This window comes from Oryctolagus cuniculus, chromosome 10 (genome assembly GCF_051225735.1).
Source record: "Oryctolagus cuniculus isolate XC-2025 breed Fujian yellow rabbit chromosome 10, ASM5122573v1, whole genome shotgun sequence".
Classification (NCBI taxonomy): Eukaryota; Metazoa; Chordata; class Mammalia; order Lagomorpha; family Leporidae; genus Oryctolagus; species Oryctolagus cuniculus.
The window spans coordinates 72,850,359-72,876,678 of NC_142876.1; the positions used below are offsets into that span (position 1 = coordinate 72,850,359).

General features: G+C 40.0%; 1 long non-coding RNA gene across 1 annotated transcript; it reads left to right on the forward strand.

The window, feature by feature from the left end:
• Nucleotides 1-15,043: 15,043 nt before the first annotated feature.
• Nucleotides 15,044-21,823, forward strand: LOC149123821 (uncharacterized). The gene is made up of 3 exons (XR_016214185.1): nucleotides 15,044-15,596; nucleotides 19,140-19,205; nucleotides 20,264-21,823. It is a non-coding gene; the product is annotated as an uncharacterized LOC149123821 (long non-coding RNA).
• The last annotated feature ends 4,497 nt before the right edge of the window (nucleotides 21,824-26,320 follow it).

The following is a 26,320-nucleotide window of genomic DNA, read 5'->3' on the forward strand; positions in this document are numbered from 1 at the left end:
TCTTGCTACAGCTTCTGTTTTTGTTTATGTTTTCTGGATCTTATCTATGGAATTTATGGTTTTGAATGAATTTTAGCATGTAACATTTTGTTTTCTGCTGGCTAATGCTCATTGGCTCCACATGGAGACACAACCCCTAGACATTCGTGTTTTCTAGCTAGAAAGCTACTGCAACTGTGGCAAACATGTTATTTCTGTTTGTAAACATGACATTGAATCCACTTGCTCAGCAAAAAGATTTTCCTTTTCTCAAAAACCAGTTTGACTGTGATTTTCTGGTTCAGTTTCACATGAATTCCACAAAACTTTGTCCACATATGACTGGATACATCCAGAAATATCCGGTTGTGTTGTGGCTAACTCAATCCCAAGTCTTGCTACAGCCTCTGTTTTTGTTTGTGTTTTCTGGATATTATCTATGGCCTTTACGGTTTTGAATGAATTTTACCATGTAACATTCTGTTTTGTGCTGGCAAATGCTAATTGGTTCCACATGCAAAGCCTCTACACCTTCGTGTTTTCTGGGTAGAAAACTACAGCAACCATGGCAAACATGATATTTGTATTTGTAAACATGACATTGAATACACTTGCCAAAGAGAATGATTGTGGTTTTCTCCATAACCTGTTTGAGTGTGATTTTCTGGGTCAATTTCACACGAATTCCACAACACTTTGGATATGACTGGATCCAACCAGAAATATCCAGTTGTGTTGTGGCTAAGTCAATCCCAAGTCTTGCTACAGCCTCTGTTTGTTTGTGTATGCTGGATATTACCCCTGGACTTTACGGTTTTCAGTGCAATTTAGAATTACAGATTTTGTTATCTGCTGGCAAATGCTAAATGGTTCCGCATAGAGACAAAACCTATCCACATTTCTGTATCCTAAGTAGAAAGCTACAGCATCCATGTCAAACATGGTCTTTGTGTTTGTAAACATGACATTTAATACACTTGCTGAAGAGAATCCTTGTGCTTTTCTCCAAAACCAGTTTGACTGTATTGATTACAGTATTCAACCAAAAGTATTAAGTAGAACAAAAAAATACTAAGAGGGATTATGTATTAAGTTGTTCATCAACAGTCAAGGCAAGAGCTGATCAAGTCACCACTTCTCACAGTGTTCATTTCACTTCAACAGGTTTCCTTTTTGGTGCTTGGTTAGTTGTCACAGATCAGGGAGAGCATACGATATTTGTCCCTTTGGGACTGGCTTATTTCACCCAGCATAATGTTTTTCAAATTCCTAAAAGGGATCACTTTCAGTTAAAATTTAAACACCTAAGAATAATTGTGTGTTAATTACAGAGTTTGACCAATAGTACTAGAACAAAAAATACTAAAATGGATAGAGTATTACATTGTACATCAACAGTCAGAACAAGAGTTGATCAAGTCACTGTTTCTCATAGTGTCAATTTCACTTCAAAAGGTTTCCCCTTTGGTGCTCAGTTAGTTGTTGCTGATCAGGGAGAACATATGGTATTTGTCCCTTTGGGACTGGCTTATTTCACTCAGCATGATGTATTCCAGATTCCTCCATCTTGTTACAAATGACTGGGTTTCATTGTTTTTGACTGCTATATAGTATTCTATAGAGTACATGTCCCATAATTTCTTTATCTAGTCTACTGTTGGGCATTTGGGTTGGTTCAAGGTCTTAGCTATCATGAATTGAGCTGCAATAAACATTAATGTACAGACAGCTTTTTTGTTCGCCAATTTAAATTCCTCTGGGTAAATCCCAAGGAGTGGGATGGCTGGGTCGAAAGGTAGGGCTATATTCAGGTTTCTGAGGAATCTCCAGACTGACTTCCATAGTGCCTTCACCAGTTTGCATTCCCACAAACAGTGGGTTAGTGTCCCTTTTCCTCTCCAACATCTGTTGTTGGTAGATTTCTGTATGTGAGCCATTCTAACCGGGGTGAGGTGAAACCTCATTGTGGTTTTGATTTGCATTTCCCTGATTGCTAGTGACCTTGAACATTTTTTCATGTATCTGTTGGCCATTTGGATTTCTTCTTTTGAAAAATGTCTATTGAAGTCCTTGGCCCATCTCTTAAGTGGGTTGTTTGTTTTGATGTTCTGGAGTTTCTTAATTTCTTTGTAGATTCTGGTTATCAACCCTTTATCTGTTGCATAGTTTGCAAATATTTTTTCCCATTCTGTCGGTTGTCTCTTCACTTTCCTGACTGTTTCTTTTGAAGTACAGAAAATTCTCAATGTGATGTAATCCCAAATGTTAATTTTGGCTTTGACTGCCTGTGCTCCTGTGGTATTTTCTAAGAAGTCTTTGCCAGTACCTATATCTTGCAGGGTTTTTCCAATGCTCTCTAGTAATTTGATGGTGTCAGGTTGTAGATTTAAGTCTTTAATCCACATTGAGTGAATTTTTGTGTAAGGTGAAAGGTAGGGGTCTTGCTTCATGATTCTTCCACATGGAAATCCAATTTTCCCAGCACCATTTATTGAATAGACTGTCCTTACTCCAGGGATTGGTTTTGGATCCTTGATCAAATATGAGTTAGCTGTAGATGTTTGGATTGATATCTGGTGTTTCAATTCTGTTCCATTGGTCTGTCCATCTGTTTCTGTACCAGTACCATGCTGTTTTGATTACAACTACCCTGTAGTATGTCCTGAAATCTGGTATTGTGATGCCTCCAGCTTTGCTTTTGTTGTACAAGATTGCTTTAGCTATTTGAGGTGTCCTGTGTCTCCATATGAATTTCAGCATCATTTTTTCCAGATCTGAGAAGAAGGTCTTCGGTATCTTGATTGGTATTGCATTGAATGTATAAATTGCTTTTGGGAGAGTGGACATTTTGATGATATTGATTCTTCCAATCCATAGCATGGAAGATTTTTCCATTTTTTGGTATCCTCTTCTATTTCTTTCTTTAAGGTTTTGTAATTTTCATAGTAGAGGTCTTTAATGCCCTTGGTTAAGTTTATTCCAAGGTATTTGATTGTTTTTGTAGCTATTGTGAATGGGATAGATCTTAGAAGTTTTTCCTCAGCCATGGCATTGCCTGTGTATACAAAGGCTGTTGATTTTTGTGCATTGATTTTATACCCTGCCACTTTGCCAAACTCTTCTATGAGTTCCAATAGTCTCTTAGTATAGTTCTTTGGATCCTCTAGGTAAAGAATCATATCGTCTGCAAAGAGGGATAGTTTGAGTTCTTCCTTCCCAATTTCTATCCCTTTAATTTCTTTTTCTTGCCTAAAAGCTCTGACTAGAACTTCCAGAACTATATTGAATAGTAGTGTGACAGTGGGCATCCCTGTCTGGTACCAGATCTCAGTGGAAATGTTTCCAACTTTTCCCCATTCAATAGGATGTTGGCTGTGAGTTTTTCATAGATTGCTTTGATTGTATTGAGGAATGTTCCTTCCTACCCAGTTTGCTTAGAGTTTTCATCATGAAAGGGTGTTGTATTTTATCAAATGCTTTCTCGGCATCTATTGAGATAATCATATGGTTTCTCTTCTGCAGTCTGTTAATGTGGTGAATCACATTGATTGTTTTGCGCACATTGAACCATCCCTGCATACCAGGGATAAATCCCACTTGGTCTGGGTGGATGATTGTTCTGATGTGTTGTTGCATTCTATTGGTGAGAATTCTATTGAGGACTTTTGCATCTATGTTCATCAGGGATATTGGTCTGTAATTCTCTTTCAATGCTGCATCTTTTTCCGGCTTAGGAATTAAGGTGATGCTGGCTTCATAGAAAGAATTTGGGAGGATTCCCTCTTTTTCAATTGTTCTGAATAGTTTGAGAAGAATTGGAGTCAGTTCTTTTTTAAATGTCTGGTACAATTCAGCAGTGAATCCGTCTGGTCCTAGGCTTTTCTTTTTTGGGAGGGCCTTTATTATGGTTTCAATTTCTGTCTCTGTTATGAGTCTGTTTAGGTTTTCTATGACTTCCTGGTTCAATTTAGGTAGGTTGCATGTGTCCAGGAATCTATCCATTTCTGATAGGCTTCTCTGTTTGCTGGCATACAGGTCCTTGTAGTAATTTCTGATGATTCTTTTTATTTCTGTGGTGTCTGTTGTTATGTTTCCTTTTTCATATCTGATTTTATTGATTTGGGTCTTTTTTTTGTTATTTGGGCCAATGGGGTGTCAATTTTGTTTATTTTTTCAAAAAACCAGCTCCTCGTTTGGCTGATTTTTTGTAACTTTTTTTTGGATTCAATCCTGTTGATTTCTTCTCTGATTTTAATTATTTCTCTTCTCCTACTAGATTTGGGTCTGGTTTGCTGCAGATTTTCTAGATCCTTGAGATGCAGTGAAAGCTCATCTATTTGGTGCCTTTCTAATTTCTTGATGTAGGCACCTATTGACATAAACTTTCCTCTTAACACTGCTTTTGCTGCGTCCCATAAGTTTTGGTATGTTGTGCTGCTATCCTCATTTACTTCCTGAAAATTTTTGATTTCTCTTGTAATTTCTTCTATGACCATGTTGTTCAATCTCCATGTGTTTGTGTATGCTCTAGGGATTCCTGAGTTGCTAATTTCCAACTTCATTCCTTTATGGTCTGAGAAGCGGCATGGTATGATTCTAATACTTTTGAATTTGCTGAGACTTGCATTATGGCCTAGTATGTGGTTAATCCTAGAGAAGATTCCATGTACTGCTGAGAAGAATGTAAAATCTGTAGCTGTAGGATTGAAAGTTCTGTATATATCTGTGAGATCCATTTGGGCTATAGTGTCGTTTAAATCTACTTTCTCCTTGTTGATCTTCTGTCCTGTTGATCTGTCTCTTTCTGAGAGTGGAGTATTGAAGTTCCCCAGTACTATTGCAATGGGGTCTAAGTCTCCCTTTAAGTCCCTTAACAAATCTTTTAAATAAACCGGTGCCCTGTAGTTAGGTGCATATAGATTGATAATTGTTATATCTTCTTGTTGCATTGATCCCTTAATCATTATATAGTGTCCCTCTTTGTCTCTCCTAACAGTTTTTTTTTTGTGGTAAAGTTTATGTTGTCTGATATTAAGATGGCTATGCCCACTCTTTTTTCATTTCTGTTGGCATGGTATATCTTTTTCCAGCCTTTCACACTTTTAGTCTGTATGGATCTTTGTTGGAAAGACGTGTTTCTTGTAAGCAGCAAATAGATGGGTTTTGTTCCTTTACCCAATCAGCCAATTGGTGTCTTTTGACTTACACTTCAGGCCATTAACATTCAATGTGTCTATTGATAAGTAGTAGCTTTGCCCTGCCATTTGCCACAGATATATTCTGATATATATTTTGAACTTCCTGTGACCTTTTGTTGTGAGATTTCCTTCATTGATGTTCTTTCATATTGATGACCATGTTTCTGTGTTTCTGTGTGTAACACATCTTTAAACATCTTTTGCAGGGCTGGATGAACGGCGACAAATTCTTGCAATCTCTGTTTGTTGTGAAAGGTCTTTATTTCACCTTCATTCACAGATGATAGCTTTGCAGGATATAATATTCTGGGCTGGAAGTTTTTCTCTCTTAGTACCTGGGCTATATCTCACCATTTCCTCCTAGCTTGTAGGGTTTCTGATGAGAAGTCAGCTGTGAGTCTGATTGGAGATCCTCTGAGAGTAATCTGATGTTTCTCTCTTGCACATTTTAGGACCTTTTCTTTATGGTTCACTGTGGTGAGTTTAATTACAACATGTCGTGGTGAGGATCTCTTTTGGTCATGTTTATTAGGGGTTCTATGAGCTTCCTGTACTCAGATGTCTCTGTCCTCCTCCAAACCTGGGAAATTTTCTGCTAATATCTCACTAAAAAGGCCTTCTAATCCTTTCTCCCTCTCCATGCCTTCAGGAACTCCTAGAACCCGAATATTGTTTTTTTAATAGTATCCTGAAGATTCCCAACAATATTTTTTAGATTTCTAATTTCCTCTTCTTTTCTTTGGTTTGATTGTATATTTTTCTGTGCTCTGTCTTCAGAATCTGATATTCTCTCTTCTGCTTCACCCATTTTGTTTTTAAGGCTCTCTAATGTGTTTGTCATTTGATCTATTGAATTCTTCATTTCCTTATGATTTCTCATCACTATCACAGTTTCATTTTCTACTAGTTGTTTCATTTCATTTTGAATCCTCCTTAATATTTCATTTTCACGAGAGAGAGATTTTCTATCTTGTCCATTAAGGATTTGTGTAGTTCGAGAATTTGTTTTTGAGAACTTCTTAATGTTCTTATCAATTTTTTGAGATCCACTTCTTGCATTTCTTCTATCCCATCATCTTCATAATCTTGAATTGGGGTGTCTATTTCATTTGGGGTATCATAGTGTCTTCCTTATTCTTGTTACCTCAGCTTTTGCATTTGGCATATTGGAGATATTCTTTGGTTTTTTCTCATTCTACTGTGACTGTAGATTAAGAGGACTGTCTGCTTTTGATGGATCCTTAGAGGCCGTGATCGGTGTGGCCAGAGAGCTCTGGTTCTACAGGTTTAATGTTGTGCCAAAGGTGATTCACTCTGATTGTTCTCTTGCTCTCTCTCTCTCTCTCTCTCTCTCTCTTTTTGACTCAGTTGGAATGCTGAGTGCAATTGAGAGTAGTTGATATATGAAATCTGGCCCCTTTGGGTATTCGTTTGCTTACCAGAGTCAGGTTTTTCTGCTTGGCTAATGAGGGGCACCTGCTTTAAATATGCAAAATGGCATGTACCGCTTTTCTTACATAAAATGGTGCCTGCCCTTTGTCTTGCTTAGCTTTGTAAGGTGAGTGGAGAGAGAGGCTAAATGTCTGTGCCAGTTCCCCTTATTTATTTGATTTTTTTCTCTCCTCCAGCCAGCCTGGTGAACTTTCCCCAATGGGGTTTCAGGCCTTGTTCTCTGTAGGCTCTTTCTCCCTTTCCCCACCAATGTCTCGGGTTACCAAGAGGTTTTGTCTCACCTCCCCTTACAGCACTGGTGTGCGGACTCTGCAGCTCCGGCGGGTCCATGCGGGTCCGGCGGGTCAGGCGGCTCCCGCGGCTTGGCATCCATGTGGTGGGTGACCTTGCTCTCCCTGTAGGCCCTATGAGTCACAGCCACTAGATCCAGAAGAGTTTCCTCTGCAGTTTTTCCCTGATCCTTTCCCTGCGGCTACCGTAACCCCACTTTTATTAAACTATCTTTTCCTGGACTATCGGTTCGCGCCCTCACTATTCTGCCATTTGGCTCCAATCTGCACTGTCTTCTTAAAGTCAATACAGATTGAATTAACCTGAAATTGCAGTCACACTTGATGTGGAGGGAATTAATATCTGTCCCGTCAGCAAAAGGGCTACATTTCATTTTGAAAAACACAAAAACATCTTGGTTGTGTTGCCTGTAGATTTCTAAACATGAAATGGCAAATACTTGGGTTTTTTATTCCATAATGGATACTCAGTCTAAACTCTTGTTTGTATTGTGTCAGAATACATTTGGAAAGTAAGAAGGAAAAACAAGCTAAAACCCCGAATAATTTAGGAAATTTCCAATGAAGAAACCAAAAATGGGCTGAGGCACCCAAAACAATGACAGAAAGCTAGAGGTGGAGCCAGCCAAAACCTGTGCCCTGATTGAAAAAAAAATTCCGTCTGTGCCCTGAATTCCATATTCCAGCCTTAAAACCAAAGCTCACATGAGAAAATTCATTACAAACCATGATAAATAAGAAAAATGGGAAAAAAATGAAGAAATCCAAGAATCCTTGGTGATATTGGGCTTGATTTATTCACCAGTAAACCGGCTGTTTCCGGATTCATCCACCCCTCCCAGCAGACTGGCTGTGGAATTCTGATTGAATTCATCTGAAAATCAAAGTAACACTCAATTTGAGGGAAATTAATATCTCTCCCCTCAACTAAAGAATTCCATTTAATTTTCCAAACCACAAAAACTCATCTTGGTCATGTTGCCTGTATATTTCTAAGCATGAAATGCCAAACTGTTGTGTTTTTTATTCCATAATGGATACTCTGTCTAAACTCTTGTTTGTGTTGCCTCAGAATACAAAACTTGGAAAAGAAGAAGGGAAAACAAACTCAAACCCAGAATAATTTAGGAAATTGCCGCACAGAAACCACATTTTGGCTGCGGCACCCAAACAAATGACAGAAAGCCAGAATTGGAGCAAGCCAACAGCTGTGACCTGATTGAAAAAGACATTTGTTCCCATGCCCTGAACTCCATATTCCTGCCTCAAAACCAAAGCTCACATAGGAAAATTCATTACAAACCATGATAAAGAAGAAAAATGTGAAAACAACCAAAGAAATCAGAGTCCTTTGTGATATTGGTCTTGATTTAGTCACAACTAAACTGGCTGTTTCCAGATTCATCCACCCCTCCCAGCCAATGGGCTCTGGAATTCTGATGGAATTAATCTGAAAATCGCAGTCACACTCGATTTGTAGGGAATTAATCGCTGTACCCTCAGCAAAAGTGTTCAATTTCATTTCCCAAAACACAAAAACTTATCTTGGGCATGTTGCCTGTAGATTTCTAAGCATGAAACACAAATTTGATGTGTTTTTTATTTCATAATGGATACTCTGTCTAAACTCTTGCATTGATGGTGTCAGAATATGAAATTTAGGAAAGAAGAAGGAAAAACAAACTCAGACAGAGAAAATTATGAGTTCAACGATCAGGAAACAAAAATTGGCTAAGGAACCCAAAACAATGACAGAAAGCAGAATTGGAGCAAGCCAAATTCTCTGCCCTGATTGAGAAAACCATTGCTCTAATGTCTTCTACTCCATATTGCAGCCTCAAAACCAAAGCTCACATTAGAAATTTCAGTACAAATCATGATAAAGAAGAAAAATGTGAAAAGAACCAAAGAAATCCGAGAGTCCTTAGTGATATTGGGCTTGATTTAGTCAGAAGTAAACCAGCAGTTTCTGGATTCATCCACCCCTCCCAGCTGATTGCCTGTGGAATTCTGATGGAATTTGCTTGAAATCGCACACACACTGGATTTGGAGGGAATTAATATCTGTCCCCTCAGCAAAAGGGTTCCATTTCAATTTCCAAAACAAAAAAGCTCATCTTGGTCGTGTTGCCTGTAGATGTCTAAGCATGAAACACAAATTTGCTGTGTTTTTTATTTTGTAATGCCTACTCCATCTAAACTATTGCTTGTATTGCATCATAATACAAAATTTGTGAAAAAAGAAGGCCAAACCAACTCAGACAGAGAAAAAATTTAGGAGATTGCTGATCAAGAAACCTAAAATCAGCTGAGGCACCAAAAACAATGACAGAAAGCAAAATTGGAGGAAGCCAATACCTGTGCCCTGATTGAAAAAGACAATACCTCCCATGCACTGAACTCCATATCACAGCCTCAAAACCAAAGCTCACATCAGAAGATTCATTACAAACCATGATACAGAAGAAAAATGTGAAAAGAACCAAAGAAATCCAAGAGTCCTTAGTGATATGGTCTTCATTTAGTCACAAGTAAACCAGCTGTTTCTGGATTCATCCACCCCTCCCAGCTGACTGGCTGTGGAATTCTGATGGAATTCAATTGAAAATCGCAGGCACAATTGATTTGGTGGGAATTAATATCTGTCCCCTCAGTAAAAGGTACCATTTCAAATTCCAAAACACAAAAACTCATCTTGGTCATGTTCCCTGTAGATTTCTAAGCATGAAACACCAATTTGTTTTTTTTTTAACTTTTATTAAATGAATATAAATTTCCAAAGTACGGCTTATGGATTACAATGACTTCCCCCCCATAACGTCCCTCCCACCTGCAACCCTCCCCTTTCCCACTCCCTCTCCCCTTCCATTCACACCTAGATTCATTTTCGATTCTCTTTATATACAGAAGATCAGTTTAGCATACATTAAGTAAAGTTTTCAACAGTTTGCTCCCACACAGAAACATAAAGTGAAAAATAATAGATGATTTTTTAAATGATGATGAAATCAGATCAGACCTATTGTCATGTTTAATCCCAGTGAGAGTCAAGTTGGGAATTGATAATTTCTTTTTTTCATAGAAGATCAGTTTAGTATACATTAAGTAAAGCTTTCAAACGTTTGCACCAACATAGAAACACGAAGTGAAATATACTCTTTGAGTACTCGTTATAGCATTAAGTCTCAATGTACAGCACATTAAGGACAGAGATCCTACATGAGGACTAAGTGCACAGTGACTCCTGTTGTTGACTTTACAAATTGACACTCCTATTTATGGCACCAGTAATCTCCCTATGCACCAGTCATGAGTTTCCAAGGCTATGGAAGCCCCTTGAGTTCTCTGACTCTTATCTTGTTTAGACAAGGTCATAGTAAAGTGGAGGTTCTCTCCTCCCTTCACAGAAAGGTACCTCCTTCTTTGAAGACCTGTTCTTTCCACTGGGATCTCACTCACAGAGATCTTTCATTTAGGTTTTTTTTTTTTTTTTTTTTTTTTTTTTTTTTTTTTTTTTTGCCAGAGTGCCATGGCTTTCCATGCCTGAAATACTCTCATGGGCTTTTCATCCAGATCAGAATGCCTTTATGGCTGATTCTGAGGCCAGAGTGCTGTTTAGGACATTTGCCATTCTATGAGTCTGCTGAGTATCTCGCTTCCCATGTTGAATCACTCTCCCCTTTATTTATTCTATCGGTTAGTATTAGCAGGTACTAGACTTGTTTATGTGCTCCCTTTGACTCTTAGTCCTTTCATTATGATCAATTGTGAACTGAAATTGATCACTTGGAATAGTGAGATGGTATTGGTACATGCCACCTTGATGGGATTGAATTGGAGTCCTCTGGTATGTTTCTAACTCTACCATTTGGGGCAAGTCAGCTTGAGCATGTCGCAAATTGTACATCTCTTCCCTCTCTTATTCCCACTCTTATGTTCAACAGGGATCACATTTCAGTTAAATCTCAACACTTAAGAATAACTGTGTGTTAATTATAGAATTAAACCAGTCATATTAAGTAGAACAGACAAAAAAACTACTAAGAGGGATAATGTATTAAGTTGTTCATTATACAGTCACCGTTTCTCATAGTGTACATTTCACTTCAACAGATTTCCTTTCTGGTGTTCAGTCAGTTGTCACCGATCAGGGAGAACATATGGTATTAGTCCCTTTGGGACTGGCTTATTTCACTCAGCATGATGTGTTCCAGATTCCTCCATTTTGTTGCAAATGACTGGATTTCGTTGTTTCTTACTGCGGTATAGTATTCTAAAGAGTACATATCCCATCATTTCTTTATCCAGTCTACCATTGATGGGCATTTAGGTTGGTTCCAGGTCTTGGCTATTGTGAATTGAGCTGCAATAAACATTAATGTGCAGACTGATTTTTTGTTTGCCAATTTAAATTCCTCTGGGTAAATCCCAAGGAGTGGGATGGCTGGGTCGAACAGTAGGGCTATATTCAGGTTTCTGAGGAATCTCCAGACTGACTTCCATAGTGGCTTGACCAGTTTGCATTCCCACCAACAGTGGGTTAGTGTCTGTTTTTCCCCACATCCTCGCCAGCATCTGTTGTTGGTAGATTTCTGCATGTGAGCCATTCTAACCGGGGTGAGGTGAAACCTCATTGTGGTTTTGATTTGCATTTCCCTGATTGCTAGTGACCTTGAACATTTTTTCATGTGCCTGTTGGCCATTTGGATTTCCTCTTTTGAAAAGTGTCTATTGAGGTCCTTGGCCCATCTCTTAAGTGGGTTGTTGGTTTTGTTTTTGTGGAGTTTCTTGATCTCTTTGTAGATTCTGGTTATGAACCCTTTATCTGTTGCATAGTTTGCAAATATTTTTTCCCATTCTGTCGGTTGTCTCTTCACTCTCCTGACTGTTTCTTTTGCAGTACAGAAACTTCTCAATTTGATGTATTCCCAATAGGTGATTTTGGCTTTGACTGCCTGTGCCTCCCGGGTCTTTTCCAGAAACTCTTTGCCTGTGCCAATATCTTGAAGGGTTTCTCCAATGTTCTCTAATAACTTGATGGTGTCAGGTCATAGATTTAGGTCTTTAATCCATGTTGGTTGAATTTTTGTTTAAGGTGTAAGGTAGGGGTCTTGCTTCATGCTTCTGCACATGGAAATCCAGTTTTTCCAGCACCATTTATTGAATAGACTGTCCTTGCTCCAGGAATTGGTTACAGATCCTCAATCAAATATAAGTTGGCTGTAGATGTTTGGGTTGATTTCTGGTGTTTCAATTCTGTTCCATTGGTCTATCCATCTGTTTCTGTACCAGTACCATGATGTTTTGATTACAACTGCCCTGTAGTATGTCCTGAAATCTGGTATTGTGATGCCTCTGGCTTTGTTTTTGTTGTACAAGATTGCTTTAGCTATTCGAGGTCTCTTGTGCCTCCATATAAATTTCAGCACCATTTTTTCCAGATCTGAGAAGAAGGTCTTCGGTATCTTGATTGGTATTGCATTAAATGTATAAATTGCTTTTGGGAGAGTGGACATTTTGATGATATTGATTCTTCCAATCCATAGCATGGAAGATTTTTCCATTTCTTGGTATCCTCTTCTATTTCTTTCTTTAAGGTTTTGTCATTTTCATCGTAGAGATCTTTAACGTCCTTGGTTAAGTTTATTTCAAGGTATTTGATTGTTTTTGTAACTATTGTGAATGGGATTGATCTTAGCAGTTCTTTCTCAGCCATGGCATTGCTTGTGTATATAAAGGCTGTTGATTTTTGTGCATTGATTTTATATCCTGCCACTTTGCCAAACTCCTCTATGAGTTCCAATAGTCTCTTAGTAGAGTTATTTGGATCCTCTAGGTAAAGGATCATATCGTCTGCAAAGAGGGATATTTGAGTTCTTTCTTCTCAATTTGTATTCCTTTAATTTCTATTTCTTGCCTAATAGCTCTGGCTAAAACTTCCAGAACTATATTGAATAGCAGTGGTGAGAGTGGGCATCCCTGTCTGGTACCAGATCTCAGTGGAAATGCTTCCAACTTTTCCCCATTCAATAGGATGTTGGCTGTGAGTTTTTCATAGATTGCTTTGATTGTATTGAGGAATGTTCCTTCCAAACCCAGTTTACTTAGAATTTTCATCATGAACGGGTGTTGTATTTTATCAAATGCTTTCTCGGCATCTATTGAGATAATCATATGGTTTTTGTTCTGCAGTCTGTTAATGTGGTGAATCACATTGATTGTTTTGTGCACATTAAACCATCCCTGCATACCAGGGATAAATCCCACTTGGTCTGGGTGGATGATCTTTCTGATGTGTTGTTGCATTCTATTGGTGAGAATTTTATTGAGGACTTTTGCATCTATGTTCATCAGGGATATTGGTCTGTAATTCTCTTTCAATGCTGCATCTTTTTCCGGCTTAGGAATTAAGGTGATGCTGGCTTCATAGAAAGAATTTGGGAGGACTCCCTCTTTTTCAATTGTTCTGAATAGTTTGAGAAGAATTGAAATCAGTTCTTTAAATGTCTGAAAGAATTCAGCAGTGAATCCATCTGGTCATGGGTTTCCTTTGTTGGGAGGGCCTTTATTATGGTTTCAATTTCTGTCTCTGTTATGAGTCTGTTTAGGTTTTCTATGACTTCCTGGTTCAATTTAGGTAGGTTTCATGTATCAAGGAATCTATCCATTTCTGATAGGTCTCCCTGTTTGCTGGCATACAGGTCCTTGTAGTAATTTCTGATGATTCTTTGTATTTCTGTGGTGTCTGCTGTTACATTTCCTTTTTCATCTCTGATTTTATTGATTTGGGTCTTTTCTCTTCTTTTTTTAGTTAGTTGGGCCAATGGGGTTCAATTTTGTTTATTTTTTCAAAAAACCAGCTCCTCGTTTGGCTGATTTTTTGTAATTTTTTTTTCATTCAATCCTGTTGATTTCTTCTCTGATTTTAATGTTTCTCTTCTCTTGCTAGATTTGGGTCTGGTTTGCTGTAGGTTTTCTAGATCATTGAGGTGAATTTAAAGCTCATCTATTTGGTGCCTTTCCAATTTCTTGATGTAGGCACCTATTGATATAAACTTTCCTCTTAACACTGTTTTGCTGTGTCCCACATGTTGTGCTGTTATCCTCATTTACTTCCAGAAAATTTTTGATTTAGTGTTTGATTTAGTGTTTGTTTAGTGTTTGATTTAGTGTTGATTAGTGTTGCAGGCAGAAAATAAAAAGTTACATGCTAAAATGCTTTCAAAACCATCATGTCCCTATATCATGTCCAGAAAACAGGAACAGACACAGAAGCCGTAGCAAGATCTGGGATTGAGGTAGCCACAACACACCGGATATTTCTGCTTTCATGCAGGCATTCCGGACAAAGTGTTGTGGAATTCGGGTGAAATTTAACCAAAAATTCACCGTCAAAGTGGTTTTGGAGAGAAGCACAATCTTTCTGTTTAGCAAGTGGATCCAATGTCATGTTTACAAACAGAAACAGCATGTTTTCTCGGGTTGCTGAAGCTTTCTGCCTAGAAAACTCGAATGTGTGGAGGATTTGACTCCATGTAGAACCAATTAGTGTTTGCCAGCAGAAAACAAAACGTTACTTGCTAAAATGCATTGAAAAGGATAAACTCTATAGATAAAGTCCAGAAAACAGAAGCAAACACAGAGGCTGTAGCAAGATCTGGGATTGAGATAGCCACAACACACCGGATATTTCTGCTTTCATGCAGGCATATCCGGACAAAGTGTTGTGGAATTCGGGTGACATTTAACCAAAACATCACAGTCAAAGTTGTTTTGGAGAAAAGCACAATGTTTATCTTCGGCAAGTGGTTCCAATCTCATGTTTACAAACAGATATAGCACGTTTTCTCAGGTTTCTGAAGCTTTCTGCCTAGAAAACTCGAACGTGTGGAGGATTTGACTCCATGTGGAACTGAAGAGTTAAAATTGTATATGTGCGGGTGTAAAAAGTTAAGCTTAAGCTTACAGGTTTAAACCTTCCTGGTACAGCTGTAAAAAAATAAGAGTAGCACCTTGGCAGTAGGGACTCCATTTTGGAGCACTTGAGACTGCATTCTGGGAAAGCACCCCCCTACCGTGAGACTCTGGTCTGAAACTATAATCTCAAATAGTCGGACAATAGCAGTGCACTACATCACCCTTGGCAACACACAAAAACCCCCTAGCATGATTGCTCAAGCTTAAAAGTAGAAAGGTTGCACTTGGGTTACCTGGGCTAATAATAAAGATGTAATTTGTCTGTGTCTTACATTAATGTCAAGTCCTAATTGCTAATTGTAATATTATAACTGGTATTGTCAAGATTATGATAAATATTAATTTCACTTAGGTTTTAGGTTATGTTGACCCCAGTAACCATATACTCTTTTGATTTTATGTACTCTCTTTTGATTTTAGCAACTGTGTATAACAACCGTGCATAGCAACCATGTATTCCCCCCCTTCCCGGTTTTGTGGTTTTTGCCTTTATAAACCCTAACCTTTGGTTATTCGGGGCTGCTCTGTTCATGTATGATCGGGCAGCCCCAGCATGCTGGATAATCAATAAAGCTTCCCCTTGCTGTTTGCATAAGAGATGTCTCTTGGTGACGTTTTTCGGGCAGTCGACTCTAACATTTGGAGGCCCCAGCGAGATCTGACTGCTGCCTGCGGACGTCTCCAACAGATATCTCTCGGGGTAAGTGCAGGCGCCTATTTGTGTTGTCGGCCGGCTTATTTGTGGTTTGTGTCTCTTCATTCTGGATTTTGGTAGTTTGTGAGCGCTCTAGGGTTTTGGGAACTGTGCTGGTGTAGTAGCTGCTGGGACAGGGGCGTGAGCCCTTCCTGGCTGTGGCCGGCAGACGTGCCTGGGGGCCACAGGCTAAGGCCCTGGGGGACGCCTCAGGAGGACAAAGGAAGGCTGGGGATGCCCAGATACTTCCGACGGGGCAGGCGTGGAGTCTGCATTCCCAGCACAGATGGGGTGGGCAGTAAGGCCTTCTTATTATTAGTCTTTTGTAGTTGTAAGGTGCTTTGTTGGTTGTCTTGTTGTTTGTTGATTGTATTCTCTTGTCATTTAGCATTGTATGGGGCGCTGTGATGGCTCCCTTTTGGTAGATTTGGAATCTGTGTTTGTATTGCCAGCATGGTCGCGTGACTCTGAAGTGGTTCTGGAGTCTGCATTTGTAGGTTCTGAAGTGGTTCCGGAGCTTGCATTTGTATTACCAGCATCCTCACAGGGCTCTGAGGCGTTTCCAGAGTCTGTGTTTGTATTGCTAGCATCGTCGCGACCAGTAGTTTATCTCAGTTCCTCTACGGACACTTTGTGTGGTCGTTGTGGGCTGATTCTCTACACTGTTTGTCTGTTCGTGTACATTGTGATGTCTGCTAACATGGGCCAGACTGTGTCTACATCTTTGTCTCTAACTTTGAATCATTGGTAGTAGGTACCTTTCTTTGTCAGTCAAGAAGGTAAAGTGGCAGTCTTTCTGTGCCTCTGAATGGCCCCCCGGAGGGCTCTCCATTTACCACTCATTCGCCAAGTGAAAGAGGCCATTCTCTTGCCTGGCCGTCAAGGGCACCCAGACCGGGATTTTGAGAAGACATCGGAGGTCAGTATTCCTTCCCTCAAGCGGGACCGGATCTGTGGAAGTGACCGTTGAGTGTCTGGCACCCCACAGCTCTCCGAGAACGCGGAGTCCCCCCAGCCACGGCTTAGCTACGACCGAAACTCCAGAGGGATTGTAAGGAATGGGAGGGAAATTAGGAAGGGCAGTTGGCTGAGAGTCTGGAGACCCCCCGAGCTCGCTTCGGCTTCCCGGCAGCCGGACTGTGACCCAAGCACCAGGTCTCTCTCTCGGAGGGACGCCTGATAACGCTGCCTACTGCTACTCGAGCAGGGCTTAGCTTCGGTCGAGGCTAATATTGGCCCTCAGGTAAACTCAGACAACTAGGTAGTGGGTAACCTTAAGCGATAGGAGATTTCATGAGGAGCTTCATTGCTTTCTGCCTTCCTCCTCCTCCCGGGGCTCCCTCCCCCACTCTTTTGCTCTCCTCATCTCCATTCCTATACCACTGGCTAGGAGAAAGGGAGAGGGAAATTCCACAGGTCTCTCCACCCAGGGAAAAGCTGTTACCTGTTACCTGTTAACCCTTTCCAACCGGGTAAAAAGTTTTCCGTCTTTGCAGCTTATGGTAGCTCTGGTGCGTCTTAAAAGTTTTTTGTGAACTATTACTGTTGCTAAGCTTTGATTGCCTGAGAACTAAATCTGGAAAAGAGCTAAAGTTAACTATCTGTTGTAATTGACTGAGTGTCTGCAGTAGTCCTAATTAATCTGGCTTTGGTTAAATTATAGAAGGTTCCCAACACCCCACGGCTAGTCCTGCCAGGCCCCGGTGTGCACAGTCTTCCCTGTAAATGGGGGACCACAGCCTTTCTCTGCACTCTATTCTAGTCCATGTGGCCTGGTGCACCCAGGCAGGCATAGCCAAATATCTCTAGGCAGAGCCCCCACCCCAGGGCTGCTTCTTTTTCCTCTCCTGGAGGAATTTCCAATTCAATACCACTGCTGACCTTACCTAAGGGAGCCAGAACCTTAAGCCATTAACCCTTTCCAACCTGATGGATTTTTCTCTTTGCAGCTAATAAAAACCTAAACAATGGGTTCATATGCTGATAATCAGCTCTTTTCTGTGCTGCTGTCCCTGACTCATCTGAGAGCGTTCACCTGTCTTGAAGGTTTCGTGTTTTTCTATTGCCATTATAAGTCTTGATTGGAAAAACTACAGCGCGAAGTTTGTTTACATTGTTTATCTGTTTTTAATGTCTAAGTAATTACCCAACTGATCAGAAATGTACTAATTTTGGCTAAATGGTTTGACTCTCTGACAGCTTAAATTCTAAACCGAGTCTTCCAACTTTGGGCTTCCAGTCGGATCCCTGGAACTCTCAAAGGATGAGACTCTGAATTTGTTAAAGTAACAGCTGCTTGAGTCAATTCAAATTATATAAAATATATTAAAATGTTATAAATAATGTCAAACCTATGCTGTATTTATGTTTTTGCTTTCCAGCTAAAGCAGTCTTATAAAAATAAGAGTAAAATTCTGTGTATACAAGCCTTTATGTTGTTAACTAAAGTAAGCCAATGCAGATTGGTTCAGAAAATTGAGGTAATGCAAACGCCCTTCAGTTTGCTCAGTGGCTTGCTTGCTCAGTTTTGCATGTCTTTGATATGCTTTAAACTTGTTTCTCTTAATGAGGAAGATCTTTTCAAAGTTGTAAACATGCACTAATGTTTACTGTCCAGGAGGTGTTATCCTTGTGTTACTTAAAAACATGAAAATGTAATTTTAACTTTTATTTCAGATAATGGTGTGGTATTCATTAATAACTCAGTGTCTTAAGTCATCTAGGCATCAGTGCTAAGTAAAACTTGGAAAAATATATTATATATACTTTTAACATCTCAAATTCAATAAAAAAAAAAAACTGTTTGAGTTTGTTAACATGTATTCTCATAGGTTGTCCATACATGACAATTCAAGACTATATAAAAGTAACTATAAGTATAAAATTTCAAAAAGTGTAAACAAGTCATAAAAAGTTTTAAAATGTTTATAATTTTAAAATATTATTTACAGAGTTAAGTGCTAATGCCAAAATTACACTGACCTAATGTTAAAGTCTGATCTTCTGTTATAACAATGGGGTTTAAGAAAAAAATTATGTACTAATGTTAGTAAATATCTAAAAATGGTCTAAATCATAAATCTTGGAATCTGTTTCTGCAAAAACTGTAACATCTATGTTAACAGTGTCTGATAAATCGATTACTCTGCCATTTCTAGAGTTAGGTCCTGTAAGCTCTTTTTGACTCTGTTAAATAATTCTAAATTATGTAAACTCTTATATACAAGGTTTTTTTATTTTATTTCTGGTTTATTCGACAACAAGAGACATAAAATTCATGTTAATCCATTGTGTACTCTACTGTCTCTGTTATGGTTATACGACAGATGCTAAAAAACTGGGTTCCAGAAACCCAAGAAAGCGCTAGTGTCCACAGGCTACATGGTAAATACCCGGAAGCCAAAGGATGGCAGAGACCTCTGCCACAATTTCTCCTCTAAGTCGGGCTACGCAGTAAACACTGGTTAAACTGCCAGTTAAATCTAAAAGCCCAGAAAGTCAGGCTAGAGACCCAACTTGCTGCCTCGCTTCTCCTCTTTTCTCTTCCAGAAGGGAAGTTACTGCTGTTCTGCAGGACTCTCCACTGTGACGTACGGTTTGATCCCCAGACCTTATGTAAGGGATGACTGACCTTTTCTGTAATAATGCCTGGCCACAGTATAGGGCCCCAAACAACATAACAAAAAAAGGGGGGGGTTAAACTACTAGATCAATTTCTCAGTGTACGCGTTAAATGGGCAGAACTCCCCTTTTAAACCAAACTAAAAAATAGATAAAAAGTTAAACTAACGACCTCAAAGTATGCAAGCAGGTCACCACAGTTGATCTTACCTAAAGGGTCATAGCTCTCCTCATGGGCACGGTCTTAACTCGCAGGAAAATACTAAGTGTCAGAATTTGCCCATGACCATAATTTTTCTAGCTCACCCTGATATTAAAAAATCTCCAAAAATCAGGGTTGGGTTGGGCACCCCCTTGACTGGCATCATAGAGGCTGCCTCCATGATCCACTTTATTAGAGACCAGTGGAATGAGGAGCAAGCTAGCAGCAGGAGCAATGTAGGGATGGGCAACAGGCCAATCAATGGCTGCTTTACACGGTGATCTGCCATCAAGGAGACCCAGCAAGGCCAGTGCACCCCAAACCTGTGCACCCGTTGCTGATATAAGGAGCCAGGGCGTTGGGCAAGCAGATGTCGTAACAGCAAATGCCTTCTGTCGGCCCTGCCAAGAGCACAGCCACTGGACACGGAACTGCCCTGGGTGTCGAAGGACTCCTGGTTCAGAACTACAGACCCTGTGGCCCCGAGCTAAAAAGCCTTTGGCTCTGCCCAGCCTCTGCCCAGCTTCCAATTCCAGCCACTGCTACTGGGGATGGCTTAGGGTCAGTAAAACGTAAGTTGCCTATTTCTATCAGCCTCTTATTTAACTCTCCTAGTCCAGCCATGTAATGCGAGTCAACAGGGTGCCTCCCTTAAAGGAGATTTGCATCTCTTACAATTTTCTTAACAGCACCCCATGGATAGGTCTGGGCCTCACACACCCTGCCAGGCCTTAAAAGTCTATCCAATAGTCCAGGGGGAAGTGGTCCCCTCCACTCCTGTACTGAAACTATAGATGCTTCTCCTTACACCGTGTGTTTTTAATGCCCTTATTTGTTTTGTCTCTAACAGACTAAAAGCTGTTAACTCCAAATGGTCGTCAGACAAGGCTTCCAGCCCATTCCACTGGACTACCTGAACAGCCCTCTGGACCAAGCAGTACAGTCTTTCCAAGGCCACTGTTGCACACCATAAGACAGGTAGCAAGAGGAAATACCCAAATCCCCCTCGACGCCCACATGCCAGCTTTGAAGAAGTTACAGAAGACGGAACTCCATCCATAATCCCAAAGAAGAATTTTGGGTATTACCTCTTGAGGAAAAAATATTAGGCAGAAAGTCAGTTATGAGCTTATGTGTGTGTGACATAAAGGCCTAATGTGTCCAGCATATGCATCTGCATCTCAGTCATCCTGACAATGTTTCACTGGAAGCCCGGCCTTTGCATCCTGCCCTGCCCCCTTCTACCTGATAACCTGCCAGGTGGAGATCCTTCTGCCTGACAAATCTTCCACAATCTCCCAGATGCAGCCCAGTATCTGCATTTCAGTATTACAGAACAGGCGGGGGTTGGATCTCATTTTCGTGGGGTGGGGGGTGTTATGTGCGGCCCTAAAGGAAAAATGTTATTTTTATACTGACTGAACCCAGGTGGTTAAAAACTCCATGGCCAAACTCAGAAAACAACTAAAAAAAAAATGGCAACGAAAGAGGAAAACTCAACAAAAATGGTTTGAGTCATGGTTCGGCCAGTCCCCATGACTTACTACTCTACTGTCAGCCCTAGCAGGACCCTTAATTGTTCTACTCCTAATTGTAACCATAGGACCTTGTGTGTTAAATAGACTCATCACCTTCGTGCGGAAACAAGTTAAAAATGTTAAACTCATAATCATAAGACAACAATATGTCACATTAAAAGATACAAAAACAAATCTCTAAGATTAGAGATCCTCACAACAAGGAGTGGGGAATGAAGAGTTAAAATTGTATATGTGCGGGTGTAAAAAGTTAAGCTTAAGCTTACAGGTTTAAACCTTCCTGGTACAGCTGTAAAAAAATAAGAGTAGCACCTTGGCAGTAGGGACTCCATTTTGGAGCACTTGAGACTGCATTCTGGGAAAGCACCCCCCCACCGTGAGACTCTGGTCTGAAACTATAATCTCAAATAGTCGGACAATAGCAGTGCACTACATCACCCTTGGCAACACACAAAAACCCCCTAGCATGATTGCTCAAGCTTAAAAGTAGAAAGGTTGCACTTGGGTTACCTGGGCTAATAATAAAGATGTAATTTGTCTGTGTCTTACATTAATGTCAAGTCCTAATTGCTAATTGTAATATTATAACTGGTATTGTCAAGATTATGATAAATATTAATTTCACTTAGGTTTTAGGTTATGTTGACCCCAGTAACCATATACTCTTTTGATTTTATGTACTCTCTTTTGATTTTAGCAACTGTGTATAACAACCGTGCATAGCAACCATGTATTCCCCCCCTTCCCGGTTTTGTGGTTTTTGCCTTTATAAACCCTAACCTTTGGTTATTCGGGGCTGCTCTGTTCATGTATGATCGGGCAGCCCCAGCATGCTGGATAATCAATAAAGCTTCCCCTTGCTGTTTGCATAAGAGATGTCTCTTGGTGACGTTTTTCGGGCAGTCGACTCTAACAGAACCACTTAGCGTTTGCCAGCAGAAAACAAAAGTTACATGCTAAAATGCATTCAAAAGTGTTAAGTGCATAGATACCGCCCAGAAAGCAGAAACACAGAGGCTGTAGCAAGATGTGGGATTGAGATAGCCACAACACACCGGATATTTCTGCTTTCCTCCAAGCATATCCCGAAAACGTGTTGTGGAAATTGGGTGAAATTTAACCAAAAATATAACCGTCAAAGTGGTTTTGGAGAAAAGCACAATGTTTCTCTTCAGCAAGTGGATACAATGTCATGTTTACAAAGAGAAATAGCATGTTTTCTCTGGTTTCTGAAGCTTTCTGCCTAGTAAACAAGAATGTTTGGGGGATTTGACTCCATGTGGAACCAACTAGCCTTTGCCAGCAGAAAACAAAAAGTTCCATAAAAAATTCTTTTAAAACTATAAAGTCTGTCGATAGAGTCCAGAAAACAGAAACAAACACAGAAGCTGTAGAAAGATCTGGGTATGAAATAGCCACAACTCACTGGAAATTTCAGCTTGCATCAGGGCCTCTCCAGACTAAGTGTTGTGGAATTCAGGTGAAATTTAACCAAAAAATCACCGTCAAAGTGGTTTTGGAGAAATGCACAATGTTTCTCACCGATAGGTGGATCCAATGTCGTGTTTACAAACAGAAATAGCATGTTTTCTTGGGTATCTGAAGCTTTCTGCCTAGAAAACTCGAATGTGTGGAGGATTTCACTCCATGTGTAACCACTTAGCGTTTGCTGGCAGAAAACAAAAAGCTACATGCTAAAATGCATTCAAAAACGTCAAGCCCCTAGATAATGTCCAGAAAACACAAACAAACACAGAGGCCGTTGCAAGATCAGGGGTTGAGATAGCCACAACACACCGGATATTTCTGCTTTCTTCCAGGCATATCCGGACAAAGTGTTGTGGACTTTGGGTGACATTTAACCAAAAAAACCACCATCAAAGTGGTTTTGGAGAAAAGCACAATCTGTCTTTTCGGTCAGTGAATCCAATGTCATATTTACTAAGAGAAATAGCATGTTTTCTCAGGTTTCTGAAGCTTTCTGCCTAAAAATCTCAAATGTGTGGAGGAATACATTCAATAGGATAAAATCCATAGATAAAGTCCAGAAAACAGAAGCAAACACAGAAGCTGTAGCAAGATCTGGGATTGAGATAGCCACAACACACTGGATTTTTCTAATTTCATCCAGGCATATCCAGACAAAGTGTGGTGGAACTCGGGTGAAATTTGACCAAAAAATCACTGTCAAAGCGGTTTTGGAGAAAAGCACAATTTTTCTGTTCGGCCAGTGGATCCAAGGTCATGCTTACAAACAGAAAGAGCATGTTTTCTCGGGTTTCTGAAGCGTTCTGCCTAGAAAACTCGAATGTGTTTAGGATTTGACTCCATGTGGAGCCAATTGTCATTTGCCAGCAGAAAACAAAAAGGTACATGCTAAAATGAATTCGAAAGGATAAAGTCCACAGATAAAATCCAGAAAACAGAAACAAACACAGAGGCTGTAGCAAGATCTGGGATTGAGATAGCCACAACACACCGGATATTTCTGCTTCATGCAGGCATTCCAGACAAAGTGTTGTGGAACTCGGGTGAAATTTAACCAAAAAATCACCATCACAGTGGTTTTGGAGAAAAGCACAATCTTTCTGATTTGGCCACTGGATCCAATGTCATGCTTACAAACAGAAATAGCATGTTTTCTCAGGTTTCTGAAGCTTTCTGCCTAAAAATCTCAAATGTGTGGAGGAATACATTCAATAGGATAAAATCCGTAGATAAAGTCCAGAAAACAGAAACAAACACAGAAGCTGTAACAAGATCTGGGATTGAGATAGCCACAACACACTGGATTTTTCTAATTTCATCCAGGCATATCCGGACAAAGTGTGGTGGAACTCAGGTGAAATTTGACCAAAAAATCACTGTCAAAGCGGTTTTGGAGAAAAGCACAATTTTTCTGTTCGGCAAGTGGATCCAATGTCATGTTTACAAACAGAAAGAGCATGTTTTCTCGGGTTTCTGAAGCTTTCTGCCTAGTAAACAAGAATGTTTGGAGGATTTGACTCCATGTGGAACCAACTAGCCTTTGCCAGCAGAAAACAAAAAGTTCCATAAAAAATTCTTTTAAAAATATAAAGTCTGTCGATAGAGTCCAGAAAACAGAAACAAACACAGAAGCTGTAGAAAGATGTGGGTATGAAATAGCCACAACTCACTGGAAATTTCAGCTTGCATCAGAGCCTCTCCAGACTAAGTGTTGTGGAATTCAGGTGAAATTTAACCAAAAAATCACCGTCAAAGTGGTTTTGGAGAAATGCACAATGTTTCTCACCGATAGGTGGATCCAATGTCGTGTTTACAAACAGAAATAGCATGTTTTCTTGGGTATCTGAAGCTTTCTGCCTAGAAAACTCGAATGTGTGGAGGATTTCACTCCATGTGTAACCACTTAGCGTTTGCTGGCAGAAAACAAAAAGCTACATGCTAAAATGCATTCAAAAACGTCAAGTCCCTAGATAATGTCCAGAAAACACAAACAAACACAGAGGCTGTTGCAAGATCTGGGATTGAGATAGCCACAACACACCGCATATTTCTGCTTTCTTCCAGGCATATCCGGACAAAGTGTTGTGGACTTTGGGTGACATTTAACCAAAAAAACCACCATCAAAGTGGTTTTGGAGAAAAGCACAATCTGTCTTTTCGGTCAGTGAATCCAATGTCATATTTACTAAGAGAAATAGCATGTTTTCTCAGGTTTCTGAAGCTTTCTGCCTAAAAATCTCAAATGTGTGGAGGAATACATTCAATAGGATAAAATCCGTAGATAAAGTCCAGAAAACAGAAACAAACACAGAAGCTGTAGCAAGATCTGGGATTGAGATAGCCACAACACACTGGATTTTTCTAATTTCATCCAGGCATATCCGGACAAAGTGTGGTGGAACTCGGGTGAAATTTGACCAAAAAATCACTGTCAAAGCAATTTTGGAGAAAAGCACAATTTTTCGGTTCGGCAAGTGGATCCAAGGTCATGCTTATAAACAGAAACAGCATGTTTTCTCAGGTTTCTGAAGCGTTCTGCCTAGAAAACTCGAATGTGTGGAGGATTTGACTCCATGTGGAGCCAATTGTCATTTGCCAGCAGAAAACAAAAAGGTACATGCTAAAATGAATTCAAAAGGATAAAGTCCATAGATAAAGTCCAGAAAACAGAAACAAACACTGTAGCAAGATCTGGGATTGAGATAGCCACAACACACCGGATATTTCTGCTTCATGCAGGCATTCCGGACAAAGTGTTGTGGAATTCGGGTGAAATTTAGCCAAAAAATCACCATCACAGTGGTTTTGGAGAAAAGCACAATCTTTCTGATTTGGCCACTGGATCCAATGTCATGCTTACAAACAGAAATAGCATGTTTTCTAGGGTTTCTGAAGATTTCTGCGTAGAAAACTCGAATGTGTGGAGAAATTGTCTCCATGTGGAACCAATTAGCGTTTGCAGGCAGAAAATAAAAAGTTACATGCTAAAATGCTTTCAAAACCATCATGTCCCTATATCATGTCCAGAAAACAGGAACAGACACAGAAGCCGTAGCAAGATCTGGGATTGAGGTAGCCACAACACACCGGATATTTCTGCTTTCATGCAGGCATTCCGGACAAAGTGTTGTGGAATTCGGGTGAAATTTAACCAAAAATTCACCGTCAAAGTGGTTTTGGAGAGAAGCACAATCTTTCTGTTTAGCAAGTGGATCCAATGTCATGTTTACAAACAGAAACAGCATGTTTTCTCGGGTTGCTGAAGCTTTCTGCCTAGAAAACTCGAATGTGTGGAGGATTTGACTCCATGTGGAACCAATAAGTGTTTGCCAGCAGAAAACAAAACGTTACTTGCTAAAATGCATTGAAAAGGATAAACTCTATAGATAAAGTCCAGAAAACAGAAGCAAACACAGAGGCTGTAGTAAGATCTGGGATTGAGATAGCCACAACACACCGGATATTTCTGCTTTCATGCAGGCATATCCGGACAATGTGTTGTGGAATTCGGGTGAAATTTATCCAAAACATCACAGTCAAAGTTGTTTTGGAGAAAAGCACAATGTTTATCTTCGGCAAGTGGTTCCAATCTCATGTTTACAAACAGATATAGCATGTTTTCTCGGGTTTCTGAAGCTTTCTGCCTAGAAAACGCGAACGTGTGGAGGATTTGACTCCATGTGGAACCACTTAGTGTTTGCCAGCAGAAAAGAAAAGTTACATGCTAAAATGCATTCAAAAGTGTTAAGTGCCTAGATACCGCCCAGAAAGCAGAAACACAGAGGCTGTAGCAAGATCTGGGATTGAGATAGCCACAACACACCGGATATTTCTGCTTTCCTCCAAGCATATCCCAAAAAAGTGTTGTGGAAATTGGGTGA